This window comes from Phoca vitulina, unplaced genomic scaffold, assembly GCF_004348235.1.
Source record: "Phoca vitulina isolate PV1807 unplaced genomic scaffold, GSC_HSeal_1.0 scaffold13, whole genome shotgun sequence".
NCBI classification, from domain to species: Eukaryota; Metazoa; Chordata; class Mammalia; order Carnivora; family Phocidae; genus Phoca; species Phoca vitulina.
Window position 1 is genome coordinate 24705091 of NW_022589716.1, and position 24115 is coordinate 24729205.

The 24115-nt window shown below is 37.3% G+C and overlaps 1 protein-coding gene and 1 pseudogene across 2 annotated transcripts in view; both read left to right on the plus strand.

Moving 5' to 3' along the window:
* The window catches only part of TAFA1 (TAFA chemokine like family member 1), a 520519-nt gene that overhangs the window by 482952 nt on the left and 13452 nt on the right, over positions 1 to 24115 (plus strand). The gene's annotated exons all lie outside the window — the stretch shown is intronic.
* Positions 13253 to 13398, plus strand: LOC116637283 (annotated as a pseudogene).

Below are 24115 nucleotides of genomic sequence, written 5' to 3' on the forward strand. Positions count from 1 at the left end.
CTATCCCTCCCACCCCCCACCACTCCAGCTACCCTCAGTTTGTCTTAATCTCGGGAAACAAACTGAGGGTGACTTATATACTCCTTTGTTTAACTGTCACAAACAAATTACCAAAAGAGTCTAGGGAGTCTGTATTTTATGGTCTGGTGGGAAAAGAAAGAACACAAGTTAATCAAGTGTTGTCAATATATGTGGCCTTGCTAGAGTTCATTTCGGGTTCATTCTACCTTTCATAAAGGTAGAGAGAAAGACACTTGTACATTTAACTGAAGGCCACTGGCCAGATTTCCTTCATGATCCTAAGCAGCAGGTGTATCTGGCAGCCCTGTCTCTTGAATTCCACATTATGCTCTTCCACAAAGTTAAGCCATTATCAAGACAAAATGAATATGTTCTAAGTTTTATATGAACAAAAAAGGATTCAAAGAATTAACTGAATTTCAATTTAAATCCTGTAAAATTTAGATATGCTTGTGGGCAAGGACTAATAGAGATCACGAAAAATGGGAGACTTTTTTTTAAAAACTTCACTGTTATAATCCTAATTGTTTTTAAAACCTAAACCCCCTTGAAAGGATAGCACATTTAGTCATTTTCAGCCATTACCACGTGAAAGTAATTTATTGGTTCAATCCTTTTCAGAGAACGACAGACAACTACATAAGGAAAAGCAAAGGAAGTTTCCCAGAATATGAATACTGCCAAGGAGGCAGAGGATGGAAGATAAACCAGAGGGAAATAAGACCTTGAAAGGAAGAATAAAATGAGGCTGAAGGGAACTGGGCCGTTTTACCAGGGCATCTGGCTCCAGAGGGCTATTATAATTAGTTTATGCCCTTTCTGGACTTAAGGGGGAAAGACCCATATTATATGTAACTTGGAGTCCCCATTATCTTAGTTTAGATAAAGTCCAATGCCATTATCAGGCCTTATAAGATTTTTAATCATCGGCCCCCATCTATTTATTTCAAGCTTCCTCTCACGTTCAGGCATTTGCAAAATTTGATCCATCCACTTCCATTGCTTTTTCCTTCCCTGTTTTGCATCACTATCTCCTAACACAAATCTTCCTTAATTACCCTCCCAGACTGAGTCCGGTGTCTCTCACCTGTGCTGCCTTAGTATGCACTGCTTACTCTACTGTGGGACTTATTACAATAAAGCATAATTACCTGTTAACTTGACTGTCACCTCTAGTGCATTCTGAACAAGAAGGGAAGAGAATGAACAGTGCTTTAGCCACCCTTGTATCCCCAGTGCTTAGCACTTTGCCAAGAACGAGTAGACCCCCAGGTAATCAGGTGATCACCTAACCTGCCCCCCCAACACATACACTCATACACAGATACACACACAGTAGTCCTCTTTAATATCTTCCCTTCCACTCAAGGATGCCAGAGTGAAAACTGACACCCAGTCTCACCACCTTGAGCTATAGGAAGCACAGTTTAACCCGTCTCCTGAAGAAGAGCCTGCTTCCTTGTTAACCCGGAGAGCCACCCCTGGTTGACTGGTCCAACATCACATTTCCTAGTTACATGTCTCAGGGCAAAAGCCCTCAGCTATCTATGCTCTGACCTGTCCATAAGATATTATCAAATTTTATATTACCTTTAGAATTTAGAGTTTACGTATTTCTTAGGGTCAAGAAATTGAGACTCACAAAAGTTGAATAAGTCGAACAGGTGATACGGTTCATTAATGACAGAGTGCAGACGTACACTAGGGAATTCTGACTCCCAGCTCAATGTTCTTTCCACTGTGTCATTTTGCATAAACAGAGAAAAATGAATAAAACAAAAATAAAAATGCAGGAAAGTGACAGATTTATTGGGTTCTACAAAAGAGTAAAGGGAAGTAATAGGCAAGTTATTACTCTTCTTTGCCTATCAGGTAAATATAAGTTACTAATTTGCTCCCTGATGTAAATCAGCTTGTTAGGATACTTAAGATTTTATACCTTTTGGTTTCAGTATGGACTTGCTTATTCAGAAGAGCAAGAAGAAGGTCAAGTATCTATTGTATTGATTTTCCAGAGCGTATATTAAGAAGACTCAAATGCAGATCCATCTATCCACTGTGTTAGCTATTTCCTGAAGGGGGGAAAAAAAACCTCATTAGATCTTTGGTAATCATATTTCATTTGCTTTGCACATTCAAGATTACACCCATTGCTGTTTTTTAAATAAACATATAGTATAAATATCTGGGTAGCAATAAATATGGAAATAAGGCTCAGCCTCTTGCTATGATGAATTTAAACATGAAGTAATAGGTATGAAAACAAATGTGAAAATACTACTATTAGCAAATGCAGTTGCCATAAATGATATTAACGTAATTATCTTTGTAGCTTCAGTAGGTTGCTAATCAGATATTTCTACTGGCGGACAAGTTGAAATAACTTGTTCCTTCTAGAACTCGGTTAGAAATACACTAGAAAAGGTAACCATTGTTCTTATATCAAAACAGTAAAACCTGAGTTAAATGAATAGAGGAAATGGGGTGTGAACTGGATAAATTAACATGAGTTTTTCATTCCATAAAATGATTCTGAAGAATCCTCTACTTACTCTAAGAAAGTAAATATCAAGGATTATTTAGTAAAAAGAAATACTTAGTTTCAAATTTTAAAAGAATACTATTAGTTAAATTCAGATGTATATTCACCAGACTTAACAATCTTTTAACCTCTTCCCAGTAGTCTTAGTCACCATAGATAATTTGTTGGAATTATTTGCCTTTACTGTAATTCTCAATATAGTTTACTTATTCAAATTAAAGCCAAATATATCATTGTAGAATTACAGTAGACAATAATAAATAAATGATTTCCAATATTTAATTAAGCACTTGTTATATATCAGGAATGGTTCTAAGTATTGTAAGTGATGATGGTGGCCATCACCATCATCATTAATAACACATATTGCACTTATAGATGGCATGCCCTCTTCTAATTTCTTTCTATATTAAGTGTTTACTACATAATCATCCCAACAATGCTACCAAGAGGGAACACTATGATTATCCTTAATTGATGAAAGAGGGCACCAAGGTTTTATAGAAGTTGTGTAATTTAATTAAGGTTACAAGAAACTCAGCCTCACTGACTCCCCATTTAAAGTTCTCAACCACTTCAGAGCAGCACCCCAATAAATAGGACTACCAATTTGTTTAAAATTTTTATTCTGTTTCTCTCATTATTTAGTGGACTTAGATGATTTCCCACAATATAGAACTGAGGCACTTCCAAAAACCTTACACTTTAGAAAACATCATTCATTAACTTTTAAAAGTAGAGATTATTCTACCAATCAATGAAAAATAATGAGCAGCCAGCTTAAGAGAATGTGCTTTTTAAAAATTGATACTAGATTGGGGTACTTGGGTGGCTCAGTCAGTTGAGTGTCCAACTCTTGATTTCTGCTCCGGTCATGATCTCAGGGTCCTATGTATCTGAACTTTTGTTATTGTTTAGAAGCACAATTAGAAAGATCAAAATGGCCTTTGGATTGAGATCTTCCTCCATGGGTCTGGCAAAATATTTTTAGATGTGCCTTTAGTTTGCACCCCTTCATCCTTCTTTTAGTGTGACTCCACGATTAAACAGTGCCTTTGATAGTCACTTAAAATATGCACACTTTGGGGCACCTGGGTGGCTCAGGCAGTTAAGCATCTGCCTTCAGTTCAGGTCATGATCACAGGGTCCTGGGATCAGGCTCCCTGCTCAGCTGGGAGTCTGCCTCTCCCTCTCCATCTGCCTCTCCCCCAGCTCATGTTATTTCTCCCTCTCTCTTTCTCAAATAAATAAAAACAAAATCTAAAAAAATATGCACACATGTACAAATATACATGCATAGAGATTCTTCATTTCATTGTTTGCAAACTTTTCCTTCTCATTTCACCTTTCTCCCCTAGTATAGCTTTTCTTGGTGGCAAGAAAAAAATTCAACTAATTTAAACAAAAAGTTTATTTTGCCAGGAAATAAAAGGCCAATGCTATGATTGTTTTCAGATATCACTATCCCTCTCTCCATTCTCCTATTATTCTCTTCTCTGCTGACCTCAGTCTCAAACAAGCTCTGTTCCAATAGTAAAAAGATGTTACCAGCAGCCCCATTTTATATCTTACCCGATCACCACCTAAGATGAAAAGAGGGCCTCTTTTTCCTAATTCATTAGCAAAATTCCTATAATGAATGTCATTGGTTGACTCAGGTCACATGCTCATCTCCAAACCAATCATTGTGGCCAAAGAGATTGTTCTCATTTTTAATTGCTGCATAATAACCCCAAAACTAAGTGGCTTAAAACAATAATCATTTTATTCCATGTTATTATTTTATTAGTCAGTAATTTGTATAAGTGTCCACAGGGTGTCTTCTGTCCCCCATGACATTACCAGAGGTCATTCCATGGTATTCATTTGGTGACGGGGCTGGATTGGTCTGGAAAGTCAAAAATAGCTCATTTGCCCAGGCTTAAGGTAGATGGCTGGAAGGATGGACTCAGCTGGCATGACAATGCACTCTCTCCATCCTTTCTCGCATGGTAGTCTTGGGGTAGTTGATCTTCTAACAAGATGGCTCAGCATTCCCAGAGAGAGGATTCTAAGAAGCATGGGTGGAAGCCACCAGGCTTTTTATGACCTACTTTATGAAATCCCAGAATGCCACTTCTGCTGTTTTCTGTTGCTCAAGCACATTACTAGGGCCAACCCAGTTTTAACAGAAGGGAAATGATAGTTTGCTTTTCAACGAGAGGGGCAGCTAGTTTTTTGCAGCAGTTGCTAATCTACATAGATATGGATCTGACTGGACAAGCCTGGTCATATGCCTTCTGTGTTTCCAAAGGTTGGAGTCAGCTCCATCCAAAGCATCTGACTGACATTTTGAAAAGAGTAGGTCCCCAAAAGAAAAATAGGGTATTATTGCCAAAAGACAAGGAAGCAGATGCTAGGTACATAGAAAGAACAAGCTATGTTACAAACTGATGTTGGCATCACCAAATCTGTGATTCCAACAGCATTGTGGAGTAAAAAATATATATATATGCCAAAATTTAAAAAAACAAACAAACCATCAGGTTCATAAAAGTTTGAGTTGTATCCTAACTCAGCCATTAATGAGCTTGGGCTAACTACTTAAAATCTGAACCTTCCTGATCTATAAAATGTGGATAGTAATAACCATCCCAGGGTTGCTATGAGGATTAGTGAAGTACTCTATATAAAGTACTTGAGGTTTGTTCAAAAATGTTATCCCCTTCTTTTTCTTCCCTGATGAAACCTCTTACACTATAGCCATGAGCTCCTCTTGAAGCTAACACCCCCTTTGACAGAAGCACAGAATGTAGTAACCTACAGAGTTTCAAATGTGCAGAGACCGAGCATTGTTTACAGGCTGCTCTGGCCATCAGTTCGCCAAATCCCGTTCACATTGTTTGCTTTGATCAATACAAGCAGATACAGTTTGGTCTCCGTTCATCTCAGAGAGTGCCTCTATGCATCTTTTTCCTGTTTTATCTTCAAAATTCCTTTCTCTCACAATCCTAAGCATTCAAGGCCATTGGTCTTTTAAAGAATGTTGGAGATTGCTCAACCCATCTTAATAATGAAACAGGACCAAATTTACCTTTTCTCTTTTATTGGTTATCACTGATAAAACTTGATTGCTTAATATTTTTTCTGGACATTCAGGTACTGGAACCTGTCTTCCAAATCCAGTGATTAAATGTGTCTTAAAATACCAGACCCATGACTTCTCAGTCTGGTGCTTTTCATCCTAAAGACACAGCTGAAACTGAACTGTCCTTCAAGAAATGTTAGCCTTGGTTTATACATTATTTTAGTGTGAACACCAGCTGAAAATCTTAAGCTACTTAGGTTGCAGCTTTTTTCATATTTTACAGTTTCATTTATTTATCTCTTCAATTAATGTATCTAGTTCTTGGATTTGATCTCAATTAAAAGTGGTCTTAGATTGAAAGCAATCAAGATATTGTGTGACATCTAAGGATAGAACTAGTTCTTGCTACCTCCTGCTGTCATAAGAAGGAAGAAAAAAGATCAAGAGAGCCAGAACGAGAGAGAGAAATTGTTTTATTGTGTTTCTCTGCCATCTTTGAAGAGAAGATCTAAGTCTGGTACTATCATGTCTTTAAACACCTCTCTAAAATTTACTCATTGCCAATTTTTTAAAACAAACTGAGGACTTCACCTTAGGACGACACTATCTAATGAGATTCAGTAACCTTGTTTTGTTTTGTTTAGACCTTACAGCAAATGCCAGTTTTCCATTTATAACAAGGAAGTAACGTTCCCTTTTGATAGAAATTTAAGTATCACAAAGTGATACTTTGTGATCTTAAAACTCAGTGAAGCTCTTTACTTGGGTCACGGCCTCATACAGTTACTTTTAGCCCTGGCTCCTTGTTTATACACCCAGGATCCCTAGTTCGTCTTGCAGCCTGGGTGCAGGGCAAGCTCTGCAAGCCTGTAGTCAAGTGGCCTGCAATCTGAGGAGAGATAGAAATGCTGAGCAAGCATCCTCCAGGCTGCCTCCGATGGAGATCTGAACAGAAGGAAATATTCAGTAAGGCCAGACTGCTTGCTTCTGTCAAATGAATTAATTCATCCCCAGAACCATCTACTAAATTGCACTTTCCAGATGCAGAACCATGGCCCAGGAGGGGAAATCTATCTGATGGAGAAATAGTATCACCTGAGATGAGACAGCTTGTGTTGGATCAAAAGTGATTGTCTCCATTTTCCTCATGGCACCTTGGATTTGCCACATCAATTGCATTTGTGTAAAGCTTAGTTAGTTAAGAAACTGTGATCAAATTTCACAATACCTAAAATACAACCAGCCTCACCTGCCCTCACTCACTCAAAAACACACACTTGTGCCCCCAAAATGCTGAACTACCCAATAGTTCTGGGAATACAGCATTCTAGCTCACACCTCTGGGTTGTGCACAGTGTGACCTCCACTGAGATCACTCATTTCCACTTTGCTTACTTTGCAAATTAGTATTCATCCTCAGCACTTATCTCTGACATCACTTTCTAACCTCTAAGGAGCTCTGAAGAAAGTTGCTTTGGCTAATTCACCCTTCTGCCTCTTACTAGCTGTGTAAGCATGGGCAAGTTATGTAACGTTACTTTGCTTCAATTTCCTTCTCCCTAAAATGGGCTAATAATGTTGCTCACATCCCCGAATTGTTAAAAGGATTAAATTAGAGAATCAATACAAGTCAATGAGCTCATTGCCTGGCTGACAGTAAGTGCTCAATAGGTGTTATGATTTCAAATATTATTTATTTTATCATTGCACTGACCACATTGATTGATTAAACTATATTTTATTAAACTGAGAGCTCCTTAGGCTTAGGGTATAGACTGAAATTAATTCAGTTTGTCCTTAGCCCCAGCATAGTATAGAAATATAGTACATTCATGTTTAATTGAATGGCATCTGGATGAGGTCAGCTGATGCTTTCTTGTATAATAATAATTAAAAGGTGAAATTTGTATCAGGCATTGATCTTGGGCTTTATGTGTATTAATCTCTTCAATTCTACAATCTTTTAATCTAGGTCATAATTATGAATCTCATAATTCAAGATTGCCATCTCCATCTTAGAGATTAAAAAACTGAGGCAGAAAGAAGTTCATGCTTTTCCCAAGATCATACAGTAGCATCAGGATTCAAAATAAGGGAATCAGACTCCAAAGATTTTACTTTCAACAACTACACTTTAATAATTTGCTACTCAGGAAATTTGCATAATAGGTATAAGTCTACATGGGTATGTGTAATTGATTGCTGCTAATTTATTTCAGATGATAAGCTTTTCAGTAAAACTCACATTATCACTACCATTTGCATCAGAACCATATACTAATTATATTAATTTGGTTTATGCCATTTGTCAGTTACAAAGGCACCAGTCAAACTGACTTGAGCAAAACAGGAAGGTCTGTGGCTTTTTACTGAAAAGTCCAAATACCAAATTAGGCATATCTGGACTCGGACCATCAAGCAGTGCTCAAGACTTGGGCTCTCAGTCATCATCTCTTGGCTGTGATTTCCTGTGTGTTGTCTTTTTTCTCAAACAGAACCATTTCATGTGGGGGTCCTGAACACTTCAGATTTATGACTTACCAGTTTAACGAGCTCATGTCAAAAGACCTTCTTTCAGAGCCAATTAAAGTCTCACAACCGAGTCACTGGGTAGTTTCTTTCACATCTGAACCAATCACTGAGGCACAGGGGGAGAAATATGCAGAGGTTGGGACTAGGTCCCATCACCACATGAATTGAGAGAATGAAAGAAACTTGTTTCCCCAAAGGTAAACTCAATTGGTAAATTTAGGGGGGAAATGAAATTATTGCTGGAGAGGCCAAAATAACAGATAAGAACGATACTGGTTTCAGATTAATTTTTATACGTCCATGAGGCCTGCTTCTTGGGTCTTTACAGGAAGGACAACAGTTTTAACGATGAGTATAAATGAGACTAAATTTAATTTTTAAATTTAATTTTTGAATATCAGTAATTTTTCTTCAACAACCAAATAGTATGAGTTGACACGTGTCTATATTTTTCAAGCTGTTTAGCTTCTTGATCTAAATTACATTCTAGGAAGGGGCTGATGATTGCCTTATAGTTTTGTATCAACTATATTCTGTAGCATGATGCATCTCAGAATTAATTGATATTAGGAGGCACCTGGGTGGCTCAGTCAGTTTGGCGTCTGCCTTCGGCTTGGGTCATGATCCCGGAGTCCTAGGATGGAGTCCCACATCAGGCCCCCTGCTCAACGGGAAGGCTGCTTCTCCCTCTACCCTTCACCCCGCTCTCGTGCTCTCTCTCTCTCTCACTCTCTCACTCTCTCTCCCTTTCAAATAAATATATAAAATCTTTAAAAAAAAGAATTGATATTAGGATGTGTGTGTATTATAGATTTACATATTCTATCTACTTTAACTTTCTGAATATAAGAGGAACATTATTCAAGAAAGGTTGCATAATAAGTTCATAATTTAAAGGACGTATTTTTGTTATATTCCTTCCTATAGAAAGAGGCTCTTGCAACCTAACAAAATTCTATGATACAAAGCAGTATGCCTTTACTCAGAATTTCATGTGAAGCCAAGTTGCACTGGTGATGGTTTTTTCTTTGAGAAAAGTTGTCATCTCAGAAAGTGAAATGAAAATGGTTTTTGAGCTTGGCACTTGGGCTAGAGCCAACTTAAAAAACTCAAAGCATAAAATAAAAAATTTTCTTTAGACCTGTCTTCTCCTCAAATCATATCAATTCAAAAATATTTTCAGGCTCTGTCCCCATGGCTCAGACTCAGGTAGAGATAGATTTCAGTTTGCTGCAGGTAAGACAGAAAATTTTAAACCAACAAATAAATAAATATTAGAAGTTTCTTTAGGTCCTATTTTTCCTCTTTTTTTGATGGCTGATTTTCAGCCCTCTCCCAGTTTCTTTCTTGTGCTATAGCAAGCTTCAGAAAAAACTTCACCATGAGAGCAATTTCTAAATGCTCTCTTCTTCTTGCCCAAATCGTAGCAGAGACATCTAAATGAATCTTAATCGTTTAGTAAAACTGAATGTAGCTTCTCTAGACCATAATAGTTAGTATTACTCCATTGTGAGCATATCTGGATTGTAATTAAGAAAACTCAACATTGCCGCTGACACTGAAGTGCTCTGGGAAAGTGCCTAATTTACATAGAGCTATGCCAACTCTCTATCTTCAGCATCTGGTGCATTGTGAAGGATGATGTGATTGTACATGCAAAATAGGGAGACACATAATGAGGACAGAAAGCCACTCTCTGGATTGTCTATAGGTCAATTGAATTTCTGAATTTTAATGCCAAAAAAAAAAATCATTCAGCTGTTGTGAATATCTAGTACTATGAGGATAGAAATGGCAGTGATCTGGCTTTAGTGCAAAGAAACTGCCAGATTCATCCATCCATCCATCCATTCAGTCATTCAGTTAGTCCACAAATATTTATCAAATACCTTCAGTGTTACTTAGGATTGTGTTAGGAAGCAAATAACAGATGCCCAACTGGAGTAGCTTGAATAATACGTATTAATTTTTCTTGTATAACAAGAAATCCAGAGGCATTGGTTGGTGATATTGGTTCATTGATGACGTAAGTACCAGTATTGCAGCAGTTCTCCTGATAGGATAGCCACTGAAGTTGCAACTGTCATATAAGCATTCAAGACAGGCAGTCGGAGGATTGAGGACAGGTCAGCAGTGACTTTGTGCAGCTGGAGACAAGGATGGCCTCAGTCATATGTCTGATAGTTAGCAGACTAATTAATCCAGGAAGGCCTCAGGTGGAATAATTACTCTCTATTCCAGGTGACCTTTCATCATGGGGGATTCCAAAGAGCAACAAACCCCAAGCACAAGCACTTTCAAGCCTCTTCCTGTGTCATGCTGGCTAATCTCTAATCCAAATAAATCAAATGTTGGTCATTTGATTCAGATAGAAGGCCTAGGGACAAACCATAAGAGACTCAACTACAGGGAACAAACAGGGTTGCTGGAGGGGAGGTGGGTGGTGGGGATGGGGTAACTGGGTGATGGGCATTAAGGAGGGTACAGGATGTAATGAGCACTGGGTCTTATAGGCAACTGATGAATCACTAAACTCTACCTCTAAAACAAATAATACACACATATGTTAATTACATGAATTTAAATTAAAAAGAAAAGGAGGGCTGGGGAAATAGACTCCACTTCTTTTTTTAAAAAGTTTTTATTCAAATTCCAGTTAGTTAACATACAATGTTACATTAGTTTTATGTGTATGATGGTATAGTGATTCAATGCTTCCATACATCACCTGGTGCTCATTACAAGTGCACTCCTTAATCCCCATCACCTACTACACCCATTCCCCCTCAACCCCCACCCTGCCCTTGATGGGAGATCACGTTGCAAAGAACTGCACAAAGAGAGAGTAAGATTTTTTGGCCATTTCTACAACCAGAAAAGGGGATATTAGTATCACCTGACATAAAGAGATGATCAATACAAAAATTAAAAATGAATCAGCATTACTAAATCGCGATTGCTATTACATTGAGATTTTCAAACCACCACAACCAGTACAACCATCCCCACCTCCTTCCCAGATTCTCAGCCCTCAGACTGAACTTTGGGTTTATATTACATCCTACTTCCAGTTTAGCTAAACTTAGAGCTTTTCAAGTCAGAAGAGAAGGGGATATATGGCTCAAGGCAGAGCAACTATAATTCTGAATTTTTTGCATATCACTGCACCTGAAACATTGTTGTATTTATATTACTGGTTTCCTTTGATTTTCCAGCTTTCCTGATGCTATCATTAAGATGAACAAAACAAATTGCAAAGTGCCAATATTGTGAGTTTTCTTTTCCCATGTGTGTTGGCAGTTTCTAAAAGCTATTCTGGATGTTTAAATAAAGTATCTGATTTTTTTATAACAACATAATTGACATACCTTATTAGATTCAGGTGTACATCATAGTGATTTGATATTCTTATACATTATAAGATGATCCCCATAATTAAGTCTTAGTTACCGTCTGTCACCATAGAAAATTGTGACAATATTACTAACTATATTTCCTATGCTGTACATTGCAGCCCCATGATTTATTTATTCTATAACTAGAAGTTTATACCACTTAATTCCTTTTACCCATCTTGCCCCCCCCCCCCCCCGTAAAGAGAAGTGTAGTCCTATTTCTAGGAGTCTGTTTCTGTTTTGTGTTGTTGGTTGGTTTATTTTGTTTTTTAGATTTTAGATATAAGTGAAATCATACAATATTTCTATCTCTAGCTGTCTTAGTTCCCTTAGCATAGTAGCCTCTATGTCCATCCATGTAATTGTCAATGGCAAGATTTCATTCTTTTTCACGACTGAGTAAGATTCCATAGTATATTTACCACATCTTCTCTATTCATTTATCTATCAATGGACATTTAAGTTGCTTTTATATCTTGGCCCTTGTAAACTGCTGCAATGAACACAGGGGTGTATATCTCTGTTCAAATTGGTGTTTTCTTTTCTTCTTTTTGGATAAACACCCAGAAGTAGAATTGCGGAATCATATGCTAGTTCTAATTTTTAATTTTTTGAGGAATCTCCATACCGTTTTTCATAAAGGCTGCACCAATTTACATTCCCACCAACAGTATACCTGGGTATTTTTTCTCCAAATCCTCACCAATACTTGTTACTTCTTGTCTTTGAAACTAGCCATTTTTACTGGTATAAGGTGATATCTCACTGTGGTTTTGATTTGCACTTCCCTGATGATTAATTGAGCATCCTTTCATGTACCGGTTGGCTATCTGTAATCTTCTTTGGAAAAATGTCTACTCAAGCCCTCTGCCCATTTTTTAATTGGGATTTTTGTGGGTTTTTTTTTTTTATATTAGGTAAATGGTAAATATACTATGGAATATTTTTTTATATTAGGTTGTGTACATTCTTTATGTATTTTGGATATTAACCCCTATTGGATGTATAACTTGCAAATATCTTCTCCCATTCAGTAGGTTACCTTTTTGTTTTGTTGATGGTTTTCCTTACCATGAAAAAGCTTTTTAGTCCAATGTAGTCCCATTTGTTATTTTAGCTTGTTCTGCCCTTGCCTGAGAAGACTGGTCCAAAAAATTATTGCTCAGAATCCTGTCAAAGGATTTACTGCCTGTTATCTCCCAGGATGTTTATGGTTTTACATTCAAGGCTTTAAGCCCTTTTGAATTATTTTTATGTATGGTATAACATAGTGGCCCAGTTTCATTCTTTTTCATGTAGCTGTCCAGTTTTCTCAACACCATTTGTTGAAGAGACTGTCTTTTCTCCATTGTATATTCTCACTTCCTTTGTCATAGATTAATTGACCATATATTTCTGAGTTTATGTATGGGTTCTCTATCCTATTCTATTGACCTATGTATCTGTTTGCATGCTAGTACCATATCGTTTTGATTCCTGTCACCTTGTAGTGTAGTTTGAAATCAGGGTGCAAAATGCCTCCAGCTTTGTTTTTCTCAAGATGACTTTGGCTATTCTGGACTTTTTGTGGTTCCATACAAATTTTAAGATTCTTTGTTCTAGTTCTATGAAAAACACCATTGGTATTTTGATGAGGATAGCATTGAATCTGTAGAATGCTTTGGTTAGTTTGGACCTTTTAACAATATTAATTCTATCGCTTCTCGGCCTTTTGGCTAAGATCAAGTGTAGTGTCTGTTCTTATCAGTTTAACAATATTAATTCTTCCCATCCATGACCATGATAGCATTCTTTGCCAGGGAGTATTCTCAGTTTTAAGTTTTTCCCTTTCAGCACTTTACATGCCAGTCTCTTCTGGCCTGCAAATTTCTGCTGAAAATTCAGGTGATAGTCTTGTGGGCTTTCCCTTCTATGTGACTATTTGTTTTTCTCTTGCTGTCTTTAAGATTCTTTATCTTCAACTTTTGTCATTTTTATTATAATGTGTCTTGGATGTGGATCTCTTAGGCTTTTCTTGTTTGGAACTCTGTACTTCTTGAAGCTGGATGTCTGTTTCCTTCCCCAGGTTAGAGAAATTTCAGCCATTTTTTCTTCAAATAAGTTTTCTGCCCTCTTTCTCTTTTTCTTTTCACCTGGGCCACCTATAAAATGGATGTTAATACCCTTGATGTTTTCCCAGGGGTTACTTTAACTAACTTCACTTTTTAAAATTCTTTTTTTTCTTTTTGTTATTTTGATTGGATGATTTCCATTGCCTTGTTTTCCAGATTGCTGATCCATTCTTCTGTGTCATCTAATCACTGTTGATTCTCCCTAGTGTATTTTTTATTTCAGTTATTGTATTCTTCAACTCTGACCGGTTCTGTCATATTTTTTAACTCTTTGCTGATGTTCGCACTGTGTCCCCCCCATTCCTTGGTGACTTCAGTGAACATCTTTAAGACCATCACTTTGAACTTTCTATCAGGTAAATTATCTCTGTTTCATTATGGTTTTCTTCTGGAATTTTATCTTGTTCTTTCATTTGAAACATACTTCTCTGTCTCCTCATTCTGTTTGACTTGTATTTTTTCCTATGAATTAGGTGGAGCAACCACCTCTCCCCGTCTGGAAGGAGTCACCTTGTGTAGGAACCTCCCCTCTGTAGACTGCATGTGCTGGGAGCTTTGGTAGACGCGCTGGAGCTGGAGCCAGTGTGGGCCAGGGAAGTCCCAAGGTGTACCACACCAGGGCCAGCCTGGTGGAACAGCTGAAGTTGATGTGGGTGTGGACCAGGCTCCTGGGGCATGTTACGACAGAGCCACTTTGGTGGGACATTTGGAGCCAGAACAGGGGTGGGTCAGGGGATTCCTGGGACCCACCACATCAGTGCCGCCTTGATGGAATGGCTGGAGCTGGGGTGAGATGGGGGCTTGGGGCTCTCTGGGTTGCCCTAGAAGGCTGGCTAGGGTGCCAAGACCCCTGCTACCAAGGGAGGGGGGAAATGTAGGAAATGGAACTTGCTAGTGCCTCCCCCTCCTGAGAGAGTTCTAGCAGTTCCCACCTTTTAGCAATCTAAGGTTAGTAAATGGATTTCCTTCACTTATAGTCTAGTTTGTCTTTAAGCTTTTTTTTTTCACTGTGTCCCAAGACAGGCAAGTTGGTGCACTGGCCTCAGTGATATCCTTTCCTACTCCAGATCATCACACTGCGGGGCGGGGGGGGGGGGGGGGGGAGGGGGGGGGGGCCGTCGTGGGTGCCATCATTACCATATCTCCATCTACTCTACCCTTCTTTATGTGGTCCGCCTATCATTTGTTGTGCAGAAACTGTTCCTAATAGCTCTATATGTAGGTATAGATTTGGTGTACCCATGGGACAAGATGAGTTAGGGTCTTCCTACGCCGCCATCTAGCACACAGCTTCTAAGTGTTCGATATTATTGGAAGTAAATATTTAGAAATGAGGACCTTATAAGATTTCTTATTTCCTCTTTTACTTTAAAATTCATGTGAAAGCTCTGGCCTACTTTTATGTAACTCAGACTGCCTATATGAAGTGGTGCTAAGCATAGAGCAGATAGTCTATAAATATTTTCTGATAAGGAAAGCTAAACTCTTCCAAACCATTCAGGCATTTCAACAAAAAACAACCATGCTTGTTGTGTGGTATTCTGTAGAGGAAAATAAAACAGTTGGTTTTTATTTTTCACTTCTCAAGGGGCTGGCAAAAGAATGCATAATGCTTAAAGAGGTTTTGGGCAGTTCTTCCAAACTACAAAAATAACCAGCTATCAAATTATTTTGCCATTTCAAACACATACACAAGAATCTGATTAGATCCAAGAGTGTTCTATGATCAAGGTTTACACATTTCATCCTCACATGAAGGTTAGGTTATGTTTTCTGAAGTTAAATTAATTATAATAAACCTGAAGGTATCAAAGTCTCCCACAGAGGCTGTTTGAGCATAATCGCATTATAGCATAATGTTCTCTTATTTTATCATACATCTATGAGACAGGCATATAAAGCATTGAGAGCCACAGGCTTTTCACCCAGGACTCACCCCTCCCAAGATTTCCATGTTCTCAGCTGTAATTTACTCAACCTCCATGACATCCTAATAAAATAAGAGAAACTGTGTGTCTTGTTCAATTCCCCAGGATTTGGCTTCTCAGGCAATAGGTGAGTTCAGGGTTAGAGACACCTCTCTCCCACTTGCTATCAATTTTATAGATCTGACGAGGCCTAAGAGGTTTTATGTGCCCTGTTCTTTCCTTCTTGTCTAAAGTCTCCATCAGTGCCAAGAGCATCTCACTGGGAGTTTGAACTTTCCTTTAATCTAATCCATTTAGAAAATGACTCACAATTTATTGAATAAAGTAGAGAAAATTGATACCTTTTCATTAGGCTGACAAAGTCTTTTTCACTGTTGGCATCTGAAATGTGTTTTCTATTTAAATTTTATTTATATCAGTCTTCTCTAGTGGGAACAAGATTGAAATGAAAGAGCTTACAATCAGTATACAACTTTCCCATTAAGGCCAAGATTTCAAGCGCTAGTTTTGCAAAGGAGCTTGATGCCAATAATTTTTTAATTCTTTTTTTAAAAATTTTTTTAATCCCAATATTTGGGATTAGTTGCAAAGTGGAATCAACCAAAAGTGATATTTTAATGTATCAATAACAGTAAAAGTGATTATTTCACATATGAAAAGAAGAAAATGTATTTAACTGACATTATTTGATTATGGTAAATCTGTAGCAATTTTAGCAAAAACTATGTATAGAATTTAATAATAACCTCACAAAGTACTTTTTCACATTGGGAAAATACTTGTGTACAAATATATTCCTCTAGAGAGCCATTTCTAAACTGTAAGAACACAAAGAGCTAGTACTCAAAAGATATATACATGTGCATGTGACTCAAATGTTGCTTATAAGGGGTGCCTGGGTGACGCAGTATGTTGAGTGTCCAGCTCAGTTTCTGCTCAGGTTGTGATCTCAGGGTTGTGAGATTGAACGCCGCATCAGGCTCTGCGCTCAGCACAGAATCTCTCTCTCCCTCTCCCTCTGTCCATCCTACCCCTCCCACCCCACTCTCTCTCTCTCTAAATAAATAAATCTTTATTTAAAAAGTTGCTTATAAGTATGTTTTTTAATCTAATTTTCCCTTTGATTTAAAATGTAGAGATTTTGGAGTTCTTCTCTATATCCACATCCAGGTAACAGCCCCCCTCCCCATTCTGTTGCCATGGTTGTAAATGGACCACATAGAAGTGGCAACCACCAGGAAGCCAAATTTCAAAGGGACAAACATAAATGCATGTTTTGTTCTGAAATAGCAAGATTCTCCACACTGAGTTTGCTAAACCTACGATGTATGTGTAGAGTAAGTATATCCATTCAGCAGGGACTTCCAAGAAATATCAATTTACACTAAAGAATGTAATATTCTTTTGGTCCTTGTTTTCGTTTTGGCTTAGAGCCTTCACTCTGTTTGACCTCATGATTCTCTCCTCAGGATTTTACAGCCCTCTTGGTTAGATTTCCTCATGGAGGAATTATTCACCAAGAAATTGAGATTTTGCTGTTTTTGTGTTTTACTATGTTAGATCTACTTCATAGATAGTCAACATGGAATATGAAGACTGGGAGTGGGCTGGGTTCCCTAGCTGGCTAAGAACATGTTTCTGTCCCCCCCAAAAGACAAACAAAATCCATGCTTCACTGGAATCATTAAGAATTCTAACCAGTATTTTTGAAGCTGTGCAGAGAAATGGGTACTTCTGCTGAGAAATAGCATTAGTACAATTTTTTGACAGTTTATATATCACAAATGCTAACCATTTTTTTTTTTTATCTTTTGACTCAGAAATACCACTTCTTGGAATTTATCCTAGGGAAATAATTAAATACATTTGCAACTGTATATGTGCAAGGGTGTTAATATAAGCATCCTTACTAATAGCAAACAACCAGCCACAAAAAAGACAAATAAAACTAGGGGATTGGTTAAATAAGATGCACCTTAATAGGGGATGTGATGTAGGCCTAAAAATTATGATGTATTTCATTTATTTGAGACATGGAAAAATATTTATGATTCCATAGTTAGATTTTAAAGAAGCTTAGCAGATGGTATGTGTGGAATGATATTACTTTTATTAAAAAATGTGTATGTTGGTGTATATATTTTTTCAACTGTTTAAAAATATATATATTGATGACCTGCTGCTATATGGCAACACCCTTCTAGCCACTTGGGAATACAAAGTCCAAACCTTCATGGAACTTACAGCCAAAAGGGGGGAAAGGACAAATATCCAGATAAACTGAAAAATGTGTGAATTCAGGAAGTAGCACATACTATGAGGAAAATCAAAGCAGGCTATATCCAGGTGGGTATGGATTATTCTTGATAAATTTTCAAGAGGACACTCTAGAACAAAACAAAACAAAACAGTTTAATTGAGGCTCAGTTGATGTCAATTCTGGATGAACATGCCCTGGACTGAGGGTGAGCCAAATCAAAAAAGAGATTTACATGTTTGCAGAAGAGATAGAGGGATAGAAAGATTGATCCAGAATGGAGGGTGGAGGTGAGGCTGGTAGAAAAACGTGGATGGAGAGATAGGAGGAGCCAAGTAACATGGATCTTTGAAGGCTAGTGTAAGGAGTATAGAATTTATTCCATGTGCTGGCACCATTGGAGAGTTTTAAGCAGAGGAATGATATGAAATGATGTGCATTATAAAAGATCACTCTGGATGCTGTGTCAAGAATAATCAGAGAGAAAGTCTGGAAAATCCATAGCCAAAGGTAGCAGTCTTCTTCTGCTTAATGTGATTATGCTTACTTTCCTTTCGCTAATTATCTGTATGCTTTGAATTTTATAGAAGAATATATATTGCTTTTAAATTAAGGAGGAAAAACAAAGGTTTCTATGGTTGGCAAAAACAAGAACATAAGAATGCGTGGGTCCAACAAAATTACAAATCACACTCTACCATAAACTTCGGGGTTGCTCTTAAATGTTTTAATCACAGAATGTTAAATTTGAGAATACAGGAATGTTCAATAGAAAATTTATTTTATAATCATGATTCTTTGTGTTTCTTCTTAAGCATATATTTAAAATTATGTCTACAAACAAATGAAAAAATATAGCTGAATTTAATCCTAAAATAAAACCACTGATTTAGTGAAAGCAAGACTAACATGCAGTGTTTAATTTATAAGTGGGCACAAGGATAGAGTTATCATGCACTGAAAGTGCACGATAAGCCAAGGACTCCAGCCTTGGTATAGAGCGCACAAAGAAGAATATTAGTATTGGCAGGAATTAGGAGCACTCCCTTGAGTTGACAAAAATTCTCTGAATATTCCCTGTCACCAGAGCAGACAGCTTTTTTCAAAGCAGTAGAAACTATACCCCTGCATTCTGATCAGATAGCTTGGAACAGCCCATGGCAAGCAAAAGATTTATACTTTGTTTTTTATCTTAAAATTCATGTGAAGTTAGACTTCTACCTCCTAATATGTATACTTATTTGCTTTACTATGGAAACGATTTTGTTGATTACTTAGTTATTAAATTACCTCAGCAATGAAGACATTTTTTATTTTTTATTTTTTTATTTTTTTTAGATTTTTTTTCCTTTTATTTAAATTCAATTTAGTTAACATGTAACGTATAATTAGTGTCAGGGGTAGAGTTTAGTGATTCATCGGTTGCATATAACACCCAGTGCTCATCATATCAAGTGCCCTCCTTCATGCCCATCACCCAATTACCTCTCTCCCCCACATAGATTTTTTTTAATTTTATTTATTTTTTAAATTTTTTATTGTTATGTTAATCACCATACATTACATCATTAGTTTTTGATGTAGGGTTCCATGATTCATTGTTTGTGCATAACACCTAGTGCTCCATGCAGAGCGTACCCTCTTTAATACCCATCACCGGGCTAACCCATTCTCCCACCCCGCTCCCCTCTAGAACTCTCAGTTTGTTTCTCAGAGTCCCTCATCTCTCATGGTTCGTCTCCCCCTCTGATTTCCGCCCCCTTCATTCTTCCCCTCCTGCTACCTTCTTCTTCTTTTTTTTTTTCTTAACATATATTGCATTATTTGTTTCAGAGGTACAGATCTGTGGTTCAACAGTCTTGCGCAATTCACAGCGCTCACCATAGCACATACCCCCCCCCATGCCTTCCACCCGGCCACCCCACCCCCCCCCCCCCCCCCCCCCCCGCAACCCCCCCCTTTTTTCCTGAGATTAAGAATTCCTCATATCAGTGAGGTCATATGATACATGTCTTTCTCTGATTGACTTATAAAGTAGTTGACTCACAATGTTACATTAGTTTTAAGTGTACAGCATAGTGATTCAACTTTTATATACTTTATGCTATACTCACCACAAGTGTAGCTACCATCTGTCATCTTACAATGCTATTACAGTAGCATTGACTATAGTCCCTATGCCTGTTTTTTATTCCCATAACACTCATTCCGTAACTGGAAGCCTGTATCTCCCACCCCCTTTTGCCCATCCCCCACCTCCCTTCCCTCTGGCAGCCATCAGTTTGTTTTCTGTACGTATAGGTCTGATTCTGCCTTTTTTGCTTTTCTTTTTTAATTCAGTTGTTTTGTTTTTTAGATGCCACATATGAGTAAAATCATACGGTATTTGTCTTTCTTAGTCTGACTTATTTCACTTAGCATAATACCCTCTAGGTCCATTTATGTTGTTGCACATGTCAAGATCTTACTCTTTTATGGCTGTATAATATTCCTCTGTGTGTGTGTGTGTGTGTGTGTGTGTACATACCACATCTTCTTTATTCATTCATCTATTGATGGACACTTCCATTGCTTCCATATTTTGGCTATTATAAGTGATGATTCCACCAACAAAACAAAAAAGCAAGCTACCAATGAGAGAAGATATTTGCAAATGATACATCTGATGAAGGGTTAATGTACAAAATATATTAAAAATTTCTACAACTCAACACCAGAAAAACAAACAATCCAATTTACAAATAGGCAGAGGACCTGAATAGACATTTTTCCAAAAAAGACATACTGATGGCCAACAGACACATGAAAAGATGCTCAACATCACTCATCATCAGGGAAATGCAAATCAAAACCACAATGAGATATCACCTCACACCTGTCAGAATGGCTTAAACACACACACACACACACACACACACACACATACACAAAGAAATAACACGTGTTGGTGAGAATGTGGAGAAAAATGAACCATCATGCATTGTTGGTGGGAATGTAAATTGGTGCAACCACTGTGGAAAAGAATATGGAGATTCCTCAAAAAATTAAAAATAGAATTACCATATGATCCAATAACTCCACTACTGGGTATTTACCCAAAGAAAGTGAAAAGACTAATTTGAAAAGATATAAGCATTCCTATGTTTAATGAAGGCTCTTCTTAGTACCCTCAGTCTGACAATACAAAGCAGATCCACTCGTTAGTTTCCCCAGTATCCTTTTCATAATTTGTCTGTATATATTATCACATCATTATAATTAGAGTATATCTCCCACAATAGACTGTAAGCCACTTTAGGGTAGGAACTGTGTCTGTTTTATAGTTATTTATGTCATTAACAGCAGTTAATGAATAACTTTTGAATAAATAAGAGATAACTTTTGTCTTCAAATACCTTCAAGGAAGATAAAATTGCCCCAGTTTGAAAAACACTGGAATAGAATTTGTAGAAGGAAAGCAATACTAATCAATCACATCATTAATTCCATGTATGTTTCCGAAATATACTGTAGATCCTACAAATAAATAAATATGGTCTAATTAGCAAAAACTGAATATATGCATCCCACAATTAGTATAAGCTTCCATTAAAGATAAGGCGGTAACTCTCTATGAAGATAATTGGATGGATGCATACATAGCTGGATAGAGGACACATGGACAAATAACAGAATAACTGCCACATGTTGAGTATAAAGTTTATTATGTATTGCACTAAGATGTTGATCTCATCTAAAATTTATTATAACCAGTTGTGATTTCTGTTAACTGCATTTATAACTCAAGAACCTTAGACTTGACCTGAACAACTTTCCAAAGCCATACTATCACTGAGTAGTAGGCTTAACATTCAAATCCAGGTCTCTCTAGCCTATATCCAAGAGTTTAGAGCTTAACCATTACATAATGCTTCTCCACCCTGGATCCTATCCTTAAATGTGGGCTCACGGGAAGGAGGGAGTTTGGAATGACTGCAGGCCACAGTATTCTATGCTTTTAACTTTCTGTTTACTTTGATAAAGACAATAACACAGAGGGAGTCACAGACAGGTCCTTTGAAGAAGCATTGTAATAGCTGTTCCAACAACCTGTGCATAAAGAAAGGCAGGAGAGCTGTCCCAGTCCTCTCATGGAGTTCCAGCCATTGCCTAAACTGCATGACAGGTTGCACAAAACTGAGCCCAGAAATTTGTCTTGATTGATGTACTTATAACCTACTCTGGGAACATGAATGAAATCAGATGTTCAGCCATTTAATTTATGCTCAAACTCTCGTAAGTCATAGAAGCAAGCTGAGAGTTTGGCATAATATTGAAGAACAATGGTTCACTCTCTCACTCTGTGAAGAATTGCCTTTTCTGTTTTGGAGTGATTTTATTCTTTAGAGTAATAGAAATAATGATGCCAATGATAATAATAGCTAATATTTATTGAACATTTATTGAATGGCAGACACTCTGCTAAGTGCTTTGAATGCACTTTCTCATGAAATTCTCCCAATCTTTTGATATAAGCACTATTTTTTTTCTTTTTCTCTATTTCTTTTTTTTTAATTCACTCATTTATAAATTCTAAACCTGTCTTGAGTTACTCCATGCCATTCAAAGATGAATGCAGTAGGATCCCTGCACTCCAGAAGCACATTGCCTGGTGAATAGGCAGGTACATGAGCTAGTAATTCTAGACCAATGTAGTGAGGGTTACAGTTGATGTCGTTGAGTTATTGGCCATATAGTTTCCTCAGTTGTTCCTAACATCACTTTCAGCTCTGCCCTTCTTCACAATTCTGGAGTAGGCAACCAAAATCAATGCCTATCCCTTCTGTGTAAATGCTGCCATGTTTATGTAGCATTTCAGCTGCTTGCTTCCTCCTTCTTCCATCTTGAACATCACTGCCAAATACATCTTTCCCAACCACCCTGTTAATCGTGTCTTCCATTTGCACACAGAATCTAGAATATTCAGTGACTTCCATTTCTTTAAGGGGGGAAAAATAAACCTGAGCTTCATGCTTTCAAGAACTTCTACAATCTTATTAAGATTTTCTCTTTCCACTCCCCAGTGTGAGCCTACTCTTCTAGCACAATAATGTACTTACTGCCAAGCAAGCACTTTGCTCATTTATACCCCCTTACAGTAATTCATGCCAAAATGCCAATCGTGCCCATGTTGAGAAACTCTGAGCTGAGCTATAAGCTCTCAGGGCAAGAACTATGTCATGTTCATTATTTTATCCATCTCACTAAATCGGGTAGTCCTTTGACTACAGAAAGTGTGCAAAGAACTTTTACTGAGTTGAGACCCAAATATTGTCTATTGAAATGATGAACAGGGACTGTACCTCCCCAACAAGATAATGCATATGTGCTGTATTTATTAAGTCCTTTGCTTATCAGTACCTTGTTCTCTTTACATGGGAAAATGCCTCAAAGTAAACAGTAATAACAACAACAACAAAAAGGATTTCTGGTCTATTTAAGATTTATCACTGAAAGATGGCTTGATTCTCCTTTGACAGTCTCTCTTTGCTCTGTAGCAACATGACCTGGTATAAGGGTGAAATCAAAACTCATGATTAAGGTAGCTTTAGTGATTTTAAAAATCTCTCAAGGAAAGATGAACATTCTTGAAAAAGTTGAAGCTCAGATATTTTCCTGAATATGACACATTCGTAAAGCAAATTCCAGAACTCCAGGGTTAAAAGGGAGCCTCTTTCATAATCACCACAGATAAGAGAGGGTTGGTTTTTGCAGCTGATATTTAATTAACTCAGTTCTTCTAGGGGATAAAAAGTCCTCATAGAAGTTAGTCATCTACTTCACAAATTTCTTGTGGCTTCAAAAATTGTTCACTACTGGGACTTTTTACCAAAACACTGTAAGTAGTAAAATTGAGCAACATGTAGCTCAGTCTAGGAAGAAACAAGTGTGATATAAACTGGCTCTTACCCAAAATATTTTTTTTACATTAACTTAATTTTATAAGAAACTAAATGTTTTGTGTTTGCCTCAAGTGTTTTGGGTTTATTTGAAATTTATTTTCAATAATCATATACCAGAGAGAATTCATTCATTCACTCAGCAGTCAGTAAATGCTTTTTAAGAGTTCTGTGAATCCTGAACACAAAACTTGAATGAGTTTGCACTAATATGATACAAACCATAGATTTCATCATTAGGCAGATCTGCATTTTAGTGTTAATACCTACACTTCCTACCAGTGTAAGCTTGGCAAAGTTATTTAACCCCTCTGGCCTTCAGT